The 6,373-nt window shown below is 31.1% G+C and overlaps 1 long non-coding RNA gene across 1 annotated transcript; it reads left to right on the top strand.

Annotated features, from left to right (window-relative positions):
- Positions 1-1,871: 1,871 nt before the first annotated feature.
- On the top strand, positions 1,872-5,246 carry LOC132735546 (uncharacterized). The gene is made up of 4 exons (XR_009626467.1): positions 1,872-2,092; positions 2,598-2,717; positions 3,355-4,239; positions 4,507-5,246. It is a non-coding gene; the product is annotated as an uncharacterized LOC132735546 (long non-coding RNA).
- Positions 5,247-6,373: the final 1,127 nt, after the last annotated feature.

Raw genomic sequence — 6,373 nt, 5'->3', positions numbered from 1 at the left:
TCAGCATAACCTAATATTGGTGGGGATACTAACTTTTCATTGATAAACTCAAAGGCCTTTTGTTGTGCTCCACCCCAGACCCACTTAACTGGTGTTTTAGCCTTTTTCTTAGACCCTTTTGATCGTTTCTTGTCACCATGACCTTTTAAAAGTTCGTTCAAGGGTTTTACTATTTGGACATAGTTTGGGACATATTTACAATAGCATCCTGTAAATCCAAGGAACTGTCTAAGTGTTTTTATATTTATAGGGACAGGTCAATCTTGTACAGCTGAAAGCTTGTTTGGGTCTGTGGCAATACCATTGGCAGAAACAACATGCCCTCAAAATGTAATTGAAGGCTTAAAAAAATTCACACTTTGAAGGCATGACATGCAAATTATTATCACTGAGTCGTTGAAAGACAGACTCTAACCTGGAAATATGTTCCTCGAAAGTGGAAGAAAATATTAAAATGTCATCTAAAACATTCCTTGAGATGCATATCACCCATTCATTTTTCCATGCAACGCTGAAAGGTAGCGGGGGCATTTGTTAAACCAAATCCCATTTTATTCCACTCATAGAAACCTAAATCTCCTACAGAGAAACAGTCTTAGGCTTATCACACTGTTAAACCAATTTGCCAGTATGCAGAATGAAGGTCTATTTTAGAAAAAATACTTTAGACATCAATAGTGTCGTCAAAGCGTGGTAACATGTATGCATCTTTGCGTGTTCTGTTGTTTAACTTACGCCAGTCAACACAAAATCTAAGGGCACCAGTAGGTTTTTGCGCAAGGACAACATTTAAGGAAAACTGCGAGTTTGATTCCCTTATAATATTGGCATCGAACATTTCTCTGATGTGCTGCCTAACCACCTCATATAAAGCTGGAGGAATTCTGCGATACGGTTCTTTGAAAGGAGTTTCATCTTCCAATTAATTCTATATGATGTTCAATTAAATCAGTGGTTTGGATTTCTTTAGTAGATGTACAAAAATGCCCTTCCATTTACCAAGAACCTGATAAAATCTTAAAGTTTGTTCTGGTGTTAGATTGGAAGTATTCACTGAAATGCTCTTGATTGGAGGTTCTGAAGGAACATTAGGAGATATATCAGAAGAAATATCATCTATAACAGATTTCTGACTTGGGTTTGATAGCCAATAGTTAAGCAGTCATGTTACAAACCGATATTTTTGCAGAAACAGCATTATTTGTTTTGATGACACGTTGACAAACTGTATACCCTTTAAAGATCTCAGGACTTTCAGTAACGACAGAAGATATAGACTGATCAAGATTTCTAGCAATGCCATTAAGTGAGATACTCTGAAATGGGGGTATTTTTACACTTTTCTTACCACACACCTTCACATGGTAAGTATGAGAGTCAATACTATCCATAGCAATCCATATTTCTAAGTTATAGACTGTCTTTTAACAACTCAGTAGTCATAATTTCCGTGTCAAGCCTTCCAGGTGTAAATTTTTCAAGTCTTCAGTTACATATTTAGGGCATGTTGTTTCTGCCAATGGTATTGCCACATTCAACGTTGATTTGCGACAAAAGTTTCATGCTAGAATGTACATTCTTGCTACTATAGCGATAAAAATATACAGAAGGGCGGCACAAGACAAAATTAATCTTCCATACGTTAGAAGACATCTTTTGAGTAGCTCTTCTGAGGGATTTAGTCGTATAACATTTAAAATAAACCTCTACAATTTTATGCCCTCCTTCCAAAACTCAAGCATTCATAAACCCCCATGCTTTATAGCAGTGCTATGATTTAAATCGATAAAACATAGGGGTCGAAAAGATTAATGGTGATTTGTAGTCACGTACCAAATGTTACTCTGTGCCCTTTGCCGACAAAGGTCGTTGTAGCTTGCAAGAATGACCCACCACTCACGAAACAACTTTACAATGTAAAGAAAATAATAATTGTTACCTATTATCTGCCTATTATATGCCTTACATAGTGCGTAAAAAGTCCAAATATAATTGTTGAATAAAACAAGAAACAAGGTGTCTTGCTGGGAATATATTTAAAAGATGAAGTCACTTGTGTTTTGTTTAATAGCTACACTTTTTATCCAGAATTGTGAGTATTTGATAAATTATTTGATCATACAGTTTTAAAGTTTTAAATGCAGCTATTACTTTAAAACCTTTTAAGATTTTTTTTCATCAAAATTATCATAAGTGTGATAATGATATTGTATTTTAAAAAAAAACCATTTTGTTAAATGAAAGTGTTTCTTATATTATTTGTTTTTTGTTTGTTTGTATGTCTTAAATCGTTTTGAAACTTGTACACTTGAAACGTGTTAAGTTTGTTTCATCTAATATAGTAACATCAACAACAAGCTATAACGATTTAGCTGTGAAAAAAATTGCTCGCTATAGAAGGTCTTTTACACACGAAAAGTATGTCAATGTATCACAAAAATGTATATTCGATTTTCGATTTAATAATTCACTTTTTGTTGCAATTTTGCTCCTCAAGTTTATTTGCTTTTCTCATAATGTTAAAATGAAATCGAAGGAAGCAATATAAAAAGAAATGAATACAGAGAAAATAAAATAATTTTAAAATATTGTGACAGATGCAGGAGCGTCAACTTTAAGATGTTACAGCTGTGAATCATGCGGTGATCCTTTTAATAAAACTGCCGTATTGAATGTGACATGTTCTGGCTCTTGTCTTAAATCAAACTACGATGGATGTAAGTATGTTTATGGAACACTGTTTTTATAACGTTAAAAAGAATAAATATATATAAGTAATATACGTAATTAAAGTAGTAAGAAAGTAACTAGGTTATATTATATATTGACACACATATATTCGGTACCAATACGGAAAGCATAGGTAATATATTATATATTGACACACATATATTCGGTACCATCACGGAAAGCAATGTATTCCTTGTAGAAATTTCAAATTAGTATCCGTCTAATCACAAATGTGTTTAATTTTTTATTTGTGTTTGTATTTACAGCTATCTCATAATTGCGTTTTAATACTAAAAATGATGCTTCCGTCCTATTGTAAACATAGTGCCTAAGTTCATTTCAGTGTTGTTTAGTTTGCTCGACCTCTGTTATCTTTGTTTTAGATGGTTTTAGTGTGCAAAGCTAATAAAGTATGAGAGAACATTAGGAAAATCTATTTAAAATGTTTTTTCATTTGTTTCTTATACACAGATTTAATGTTAGTGAATCTGAGATATTCATTTAATATTCATTTTGTTTTCAGTGCCCCCTAAGGATAATAGTAGGAAATTATTAAGAACGTTGTGAAGCTGGGTTTTACTGATATTTATAGAATATAACAAATCTAAATTAATCTCTTTTCAGGGATTACAAGAGGCTGTTCAAATATTTCTCTAGTACCAGGATGTACCCGAAATAAAGAACTTCTGGTATGTGTATGTGACACGTATCTTTGTAACAAGACGCAAGGAAAACACACATGTTTGGTTGGACCATATATCATCTGCATCATCTATTTCCTTTTACAAACTCTCGATAAACATTTTAATTGACATAATTCATATTTGTCATTGTTTTCAGTTACCTTAATCTTTAGAGACACATTATTACGAAACGCTCGTTTGAACTTTACATTACAAGTTTCAGATGACTTTAATTGCATAGCAAACAGCTAAAGACAAAGACTACAGTTCCAGTTTCTAAATGAGATTATTGTAAATGACTATCTTTTGACAAATATGGATGATATCCATTTTATAGTTTAGTTGATGAGTAATACCCTAATCATAAATAATTATACAAAATGTACATATTGTTTTTGATTTTGTCTTTACATTGCTTTGCTCTGTTTGTCTTTATTAAAGCAAGTTAACGTATTATTTGTATTGTATTTCCATTCAAATGGCCAAATGTTTATTTGTTGTTACAAAAGTTAAAATGATATACATTGTAGTTTTATACATAGTATTCTTTATTAAAAGGAATAAAACTATATCTAAGAAACGTTTGTTAAAACTTTAAAAAAACAGTTTATTATGATTTGTCCATAATGTTATTATTCATTTTCGAAAGTTTTGTACAGTAATAGAGAACGATTCTTTGATAATACACACATGAATTTATACTGTATATAAACAGAATAAAATGTTTCGGAACAAAATACTTAAATAGGATTTAACAATTTAAGAATATTTTTGTGAATGTGCTATTGGCTCATATGGTATAATACCAACATTGTCTTTCATACAGGTAATTTGAATTTATTTAAAAAAAATCAAACAAATCTTCTGTATATTGCAGGCAGCAGAGATAAAGTTACATATATGCATATAAAACATAGATAAAAGGGCAATAGAAACAAAATATACATATTCTTAAAAGGAAAAAAATGTACACGGTTTTACATTATTATTGTGATTTTGTATGAAAAAAAGAATTGTCAATGATACACATCTAGACAAATTAACACATAACGGAACTGTATAAAGTAATACAGTTTTGTTTTTGTTATTGTAGATTGTCAGATTGAAAAATTATAGCTATGCACGCAAGAGTATGACGGCAAGAACAAAGACATTGATCATTTAGCTTGAATACACTTTCATACAAACATAAGGCGGTAGATAGGGGTATATTTAGTGGAGAACAAGAAGAAAGCAATTTTTCTTCTTATTGTATTTTGCTAAACAATGCAAAATGGTATAATGAAAAAATGATTTTCTGCTATAAAGCAAACTGCATAAATAATTACTTAAAGTAATTTCAACACATACGACGATCCAGAATGACATTGATTGGCTTAGAATAACGACTTAATTGCTTTAGCCTGTACAACCATTTAGTACATTCAGATAGAATTGCTAAGTTTAGCCATTACTACAATTTCATCTTTTAAACTTTATAAAGCACGTTAATGGATTGATGTGAATATTTATAAACAATGCTTTATTTGATTGTAAACATAAATACTTTTATCTGTTCAGTGTTATATATTGCATGTATTTTCTATCCTTCATATGACTTTTCATGTTCAAATTCTTATTCATTTGCGGATCAGAAGCATGCCATTTAAGCTATACTTAGAATCAAATAAAAAGACACTAGCAATGTACCACACCATGCGCCATGAAAAAGACCCTTGAGAATTCACAAGTTTGTTTCGTGAGAACGCTTATTATGATTTGTCTTCAAGAAGAATCGATCACTTTCAAAAGAGTTGCTGGCAAATTTCGTGTCTATTAATTATGAACACTCGAATGACAAAATATATTAAAGTCCTTCAAGAACGCTATAATATTAGATGTAGAGCAAATTTGAGATGAAAAGTTGGAAATTTGTATCACTATGTTGTTGCCATTGTTCTCTAGTGAGAGTGTAAAAGGCCAACATAGATATAAGAAGAGTATTTGTCGTAAGAGTAGCAAAATATCAACAAAGTAGAAGTTTGACTTTTAGACACTGATTTTGAAATCACTTGAACCGTACTAATTACTAAAAGGCAACAGAAGCAAACGACGTGTAAACATATTGGCCATTGAATTACTATTTGGAACTGAAAAAAAAATCTTGAACATTTAAAAAAAGTTTTAAGAAACAAAGATGAAGTCATTTCTGGTGCATGATGAATGTGTATAGAACAAAACTGTACAAAATTCAGGGGCGTACCTCGGCTTATTTTGAGTGTACGACGAGTGCAGATCTTTGGTCGCAGCGTCGCCATAGATATATATAAAATATAGCTATATGTGCTAAAATAAGAGATTTAGGGGACATCTAAGCTAATTGTACTTCTATTGTCTTTATCTATAGTTATGAAAATAACATCAAGTACATGCATTAAAAGTAAGAGAAATTTCACGAAGTCTAACATTGACAATGTTTTAAAAAGTTCAAAAGTTATTTACGACTAGAAAAACAAAACATAGCCAGGTGTCACTCTATTGTAATAGAAATGTTAAACAAGTTTTTTCTTTGTTATTCTTCTTTTGTTTCATCATAACTTAACATGAGATACAATCAAGTAGGAAAAATTTGCTTTAAAATGATCTGAATGACTTTAATACAAACACAACAGCTTTAATGTTTTAGAGTAACAAAATGTTATCGTATTAATCAGCTAAGATGTAGTATCGCACGATCATTTAGGTCTCTTAAAATATTTTTAAATGCGTATTATGTCAATGTTAAAGACAACAAATATTGTCTTTAACAGTTTTTATTCTCAACTCTACTCTTTCAGTTTCCATTCCAAATATTTAAGATATTTCATCAGGAAGTTAAATGCCTCACGCACATAAAAGGATGCTCGCCAACTCGTTATCTAAAGTTGTTGAAAATAAAAGAATTGGGACGTACATGACGTGTCTTATATGGCTATACATTG

The sequence above is a fragment of the Ruditapes philippinarum genome, unplaced genomic scaffold (assembly GCF_026571515.1).
Source record: "Ruditapes philippinarum isolate M1 unplaced genomic scaffold, ASM2657151v2 ctg2352_1_1_1_1, whole genome shotgun sequence".
NCBI classification, from domain to species: Eukaryota; Metazoa; Mollusca; class Bivalvia; order Venerida; family Veneridae; genus Ruditapes; species Ruditapes philippinarum.
Note: the sequence above shows the minus strand (reverse complement) of the source record. Positions and strands in the feature narration are given on the sequence as shown.